The following is a 6,451-nucleotide window of genomic DNA, read 5'->3' as shown; positions in this document are numbered from 1 at the left end:
TGCGGATCGAGCCTACCGATGCAGCAGCGCGTGCAATTAATTAAACGTCGGCGCAGCGTTGCTCATTAGTGGGCGTCGATTGGCTGTCGGCCGGTCACGTGACATCCACGCCGATGGAACGAACGAACGCCACCGAAGGGTAGGAGGACGCGAAAGGGGGGTGTTGGTTCGTCGGCTTACGGGGGGAGAAAGGGGACCAGGCCGGCCGCGGAGCGCGGACAGGGGGGTCAGTGGGGCAGAGAAGGCAGCACTGCACTCGCTCAGTTGTTTCTACTGGAGAGCCACGCCCTGCCCCTTTCGCGCCGAGCCACCAAAGGCGGATACTCGGGGATTAATTAAGACGCCCACCAACAAATGATATCACGCCGTTTCCTCGGACTCACTTCACCCCTGTACCGACGACCAAGATATTAATTAGAAGAACTAAGGGCGAACCGTCTGATTGGAGGCTCCGTTGGGGTTTCCTCCATCGTTGCCTCCGCTCCGAGACTTCCGGCAACGATGTAGATTGGTTCTTTTTCGACCGTTCAACCCTTGCTTAAGGAATGCGTTCGATTTTTGATATTTTCGTTCAGGTTTTTGGTTGATTAGGAAATTTGAACGATCTTGGGCGTATCTCGTCGGATTAGGGTAGTATCGAAGGGTGGAGGTAGTACTCGTCGCTGCGTCTTGCACTGATATTAGGGTTAGAGTATAGAAATTCTATTAGATCGTTACGCTGAATATTTTGATCTATATTTGATGCGTAATTTTTAAAGTAGTACATATGGCTACTGTTATGAAGCCGAATTTAAAGTATCTCTGTTAGTTGTATTCCAAAATAACTTTGAACTTACATCGAGTGATTCACAGGAGAATGTTCCAAATCGAAGATTTTATTGGGATCGAGACTAAAAACAGAAATTTACTTCTTCTGTTTTATGTAACAAATCATGGTATAGAGCATCGAAACGAAGTGAAAGATAGATGGAAAAAGGATATAATACGTTTATTGGCGTCAATGGTCACAATTGGGCACCGATCTGTACGCGATAAGAAAGTCATTTGATATCTTTGAATCATTGCATTATCGGATTGCATCATCGTGTTATAAGAAGTAATTGGATCAATTTTGCAAATAATGCTTTACATGAAAATCAAAATACGTATTTAAATAGTATTACTTATCGTACGATCTTTAATAAATTACATATCATCATGTTTATCAGATAACGTCAAATTAGATAAAGATTTGAAATAATTTTCGTTATACCAGCAACTCTAAAATTTATCCTTAGAAGATATCAGTAATTATTAACATCAGAACTAAGTGAAATAAGTTCTCAAGTATTTTCAACAGAGATACAGATAACGATTGAGTGATAAAAGATACAAATCACGAAAGTATGTTCATTAAAAGTTTTAAAATTCTCTGTACACGTGTAAGTTGTTCGGCATGAAAATCTCGCCACTGATAATATCTCAGTGGTATCTCCTTTGATGCAAACGAATGGACATGTAGATTCCATGCAAATTGCTCGAATGCGTCTTCGAGTGGAGGCCTCGATTGGCCATACGGCGGATCTCTAGATTGGATTGCCGCTCTCTACAGCTAATCACGCAATTACTCTGGCGGGCTTTAATTTTATCCTTAATTAAATCCAATCTCGCGTAATAAACGTGTACGTGTTTTCCAGGTCGCTGAAGATTGAAATTTTAAAAAGAATCATCCGAGGGACGATAAACTGGCCGATAAAGTGGGTTAGCTGAATTTCATTACGCCTATTAATTTCTCCAATAAAATGTAGGATGGAAACTTTCGCTTGGTTGAACATCCGGTGAAAATACTATTTCGAAATCGTTCAGCTTTGAGACCAACGATTAACGATTAAAGATCAAATTTTATTATAACTAATTGCTATCGTCGTAAATTCTTATAGGTATAAACATTTTTATAAAAATAACTCTATCGGAAAAAGATAAAAGTTATCGCGATTCATTGAACATTTTCGATACAAGATAACTTATACGACGAAATATTTTTCAATCATGGAAAAGTGAAGCTCATTTGACAAAGTATCACATCTGTCCCGTAATGCTGTTGTGTTTTTTTCTCTAATAACCAATATAATCCGTTTCTCCCTTGTCAGACTAGCAGTTCTCTCACAGTTGACGAACGACCTTGTTGACGTTCGCCCTTTCCACCGACGGAATAAAACGAAAAGAACGAAACCCCTCGTCGCCGTTGCCACTATATTTCACATTTCGAACACCTACGAACTGGTATCTTTTTTATTTCCTCTTTTCCCGGCAGATAGACGCGCTCCACGAAACACTAGGGAAGATTAATTTCTGAACTACGCCGCCTGGTGCAGTCGGACACGACACCCAGTGAAAAAAGAGAGTTTTGAACAGACTGCTCGCGTGACAGCCACTGCAAGTGGAATTTTCGGTGGCTCGTGGAATATTCATCTCTTTGACTTAGTCGAGTGGTTTAATCGTTGAATACTTTTTTTTTTTTTATTAAGGCTTTATGCATTTAAATATGGAATAATTAATAAAAATTAGTAAAAATTGAAACAATGAGTCTCATAGTGTACTGGTATAGTGTACTTAATATATTACGTGTACCTACAAAAATTTACATTTGTGTATAATTATCGCGATCGTTTATCTACCACGACATATGAAATTTTTAAATTTTGCTTTAGTTTTGTTTTAATAGACAAAGAAATTGTTAGTGGTTTAAGGATAGTTTAAAACGAAAAATAACTGGTTTCTAATTACCTAGCCAATACATAACGAAGATACACGCATCGTTCTTTACAACAGACTACCCTTTCCCGCCTCGACTGTTATAAGCTGTTCCAAAAAATCATTTTAAAAGTCGATTCTTCGATTCTAAAAGGGCCCAATGCCAAATCTAATTATTCCCAGCGAAGCAGGGATTCGTTAAAACGTTGGAACGACAGATACGCAGCGATATCATAAAATCTGTCCCGTGTAACTGTCCTGGAGGGGAACGGATTCCCGGTATAATATCACGGACAATCGCCCTGATTCGAAAATTAGGTGGAGATTCATGCGTCCGCGGTGCGCAAGCGAGCGGAGAAAAGGAACAGCCTCGTTCCTTCCCGGCTTAATTTATCCAACCGCGGCGCGCGAAGGTAATTTTGTTTAAATTATTAAAAGCTAGGGTGGGCCACGTCTGGCTGCTGTCGGGCTAATGACGTAATCCTCTAAAAAGTTATAAAGTTACCGTGGGTTCATTTATAAGTACGCGCGGCCCTCCGGTTTCTGTCGGCCAACCCCGGAACAGCCCCACTGAAAATGCTTACGCCACCTTTTTATTACATCGTATTTCACGCCACGCACCACTTACCTCTGCATATTTATACAGGTGAATAACTAGCCGTGTGTCGCCGTTCTATAGGCCAGCACAGCAACGAACGAACCGAGAGAAACGTAATGTATGGAAGAAACGGCCACGCTTAATGGGAATAGATGAATGGGCTCGTTGAGGGTAAGTAAACGCGATAAATTGTTCGTTTCCTTCTGTTTTTGTAATATCCACGAATTAGATAGATTTATTCCAGTGTCGAGAGTTGACATTTTTATGCCCGCACTTGGGAAAGTTTACGTTTGAAGAATGACCAATGTTTGGATTAACATATGGATATTTTATGCAAAAGTTAATAGAGTTTCGGCCGAATATTAAAAGCAACATACTATTTTACTTTGGAATATTTGATGATGGGAAAAGGGAGTTGGATTTTGAATAGTTTTCTTTTTTCTCTCAATGATTATTCCTATTTGCCGAATGATGAAACTTTTCCGACGTGTTTAATAATGTATTTTCTGTCAATGAATAATAACGATATTTTGGTCATTTGAATAGTAATTTAACGGAACACGGTTATTTTGGATTTTTGAGAGAAATCATACGAATCGAGAACGAGAGAGAGAGAGAGAGAGAGAGCAACAACGACATAGGGAGAAACAGTTTTTCCAGCCGAAATACGTAGTATAATTTTCGAATTTATGGAACGCTCACTTTTCATGGAAATGCTAACATCGTTCGTCGCCATGGTGCACAGTTACAAAATCGCATCCTTTTTTCCACCCATCCCCTCCCACTTTGGTGGGAATCCGAAGCGTTCGTTGAAATTTTACTACCAAATTGGCCTTTTCACATTTCAAAAAATATTGACTCTGCGAACGGCCGCGGTGAAAAATCATTCGTCCAATCGACGCATCGTGACCTCGCAATGGGATTTCAAATTCAAATTTCCCTGCAATCGAATTAGCCGGCAAAAGAGCCGTTTGATCCGTCCCATCGAGCGTAGAACACCGCACAAAGTGCCGGCTCCAATTATGAATAATTCGGAACACAAATTCGCTTAATTTCTCCGGCCGAATCAAAAGAGGTTCCACGCGGTCAAACGCGCAAGCAGAAACTGCCAACAGTCGCTAGATATTCCCTCGGTCTTTTATCTTTCTCGCGTTACGACGAAATGCGTGAAGATTGTAGTTACTAACGATCGCAAGATCTTATTTTTGCTACCGATTTACAACCTACAGACAGTACGATAGAAAGTAATTAAGCATACGATTACATATTTTTGCCAAATTTTTTACATAAATAGTTGTTACGCTTCGACAATGCGAAATTCATCCCGATCGTCTAAGTGTTTTAATACGTGATCCACAATCGAAACTAGTTGAATCCCTATAATCGCAAAATAATTAACAGTACCTATACCTTCAAACGTCCTATTGCTACACGCAAAGTATTCTATCGAACGTAATAAACGGGTGATGGTAATGGATATGCATGGAATCAGGTTCGTTTAAGCGTTCCTAATTAACCACCCGATGGAGATGTAACAGATGCGTGCGCTTGAATTTAAATTTATTCGAATGGAACGGGGAAAAGAGAGACGGGGGCGAAAAGGAAAAGAGGAAGGGACGGGCTAGGCAGACAGCGTCACCTGCTACCCGTGCCACCAAGATTCTGCCGATCTCGATCTCCACCTTTCGCCATTCCGCCATTATTCCATTATTCCGGGGTGGACGCCGGTATAAAGCCCGGTTGGACGGCCGACGAGCGATCAAACTTTAATTCAATTAGGAAGAACCGAAGCAGCGGCTCGTCATGCCGCTCTTCTGTTTCTTTTCTTTCTACATGGTAAGTAGATAAAAGCGAGATCTCCTGAAAAATTGCCTCAACGAGATTCCAGGCCCCGGATACTCCTTCACCCCCGCCACATCCGTTTTGCATCTCATCAGGTTCTTATCTAGTAATTACCGTAATAAAATTATCATAAGTCGAGGTTTCAGCCGACGTACCGTCGTCCGACTGATCTCTCTCTGCATCTGCGAGCCTCGCACGAGACGAGAACGAGTGAGATTCGCGCGGATATCGAGTTTCTGCGGCATGTCTTAATGACGCTCGAATTTTAATGTTAATCCTTGGAGGAGGCCGTGTGCGACCGCCACAGAATACAAAGTATCGATTCTGACGAGGGTGCCGTGACTGGAGCACCGCTGGCAGGAATTCACCGGAGCATCCGCCAAGGTGAGCATTTTTTCTCCGGTTTGATTGACTAACGTCAGTCAGCGAGATCTTGCGACTCGCCATGGTGAATCCCCATTTGGTATGCCATGTAGATAAGTACAGTCCGGCGAGAAGCCCTCGCGATGCAGGAGGGCTGGTCATCGCGCGGAAACCAAGACCACTGGCGTGACGAACGAGCGGACTGTACTGGCCCCGACTTCGTTCTATTCCTTTCTTGGACCTGATTTTTTTTTCTCTCGACCAGACAACGAGCGCGCAGTATTCCTGTTCGACGGCTCGAGTGAGAAAAGGATTTTGTAACGCATTTTATCCATTATTTATCGAACGACTCGCGCGCACGTGAAAATTCGATGCGAGTCGAAAAAGTCGCGATGTACGCACACGGACGCGTTAGTCGCTACGACATCATACGATTTGTAACGTAATTACTGGTTATTGCCTCTTCGTGACGTCTTTTAACGAGTTGTTCGGCATTTCGTTACTCGGTAAAGATACGTTGTATAAAATTCTGTTTCGTTCTATGTGAAATAACGAAATATTGGGAATGCCAGGAATTTTTTGAGCAAATCCAATATTTTATAAATTTAACACATATATAAGTCTATAGATTCTAAGAGTAACAAAAGATATCTAATGACTAAAGATACACTAGAGGAACTAGAGGAACTGGACTCTTAAAACGAAGAATCGTGTACTATCCCCTCTAAATAAAGATGGAATTCTTATCAAAGAATCGATATTACTATTCAGCTCTCTTTTTTTTCTTCGCGTGTCTTATCGAACGGTCCTCTCGGAAAATATTCAGAACGGTGTTATCTATTAATTTACCATATTCCAATTCTTATCGAGTCTTTCCTTAACACGTATCAACGCATTTTTCGATTTACGACGAAA

Source organism: Bombus bifarius, unplaced genomic scaffold (genome assembly GCF_011952205.1).
Source record: "Bombus bifarius isolate JDL3187 unplaced genomic scaffold, Bbif_JDL3187 scf7180000007970, whole genome shotgun sequence".
NCBI classification, from domain to species: Eukaryota; Metazoa; Arthropoda; class Insecta; order Hymenoptera; family Apidae; genus Bombus; species Bombus bifarius.
The sequence above is the reverse complement of the archived record's forward strand: the minus strand, read 5'-3'. Positions refer to the sequence as shown.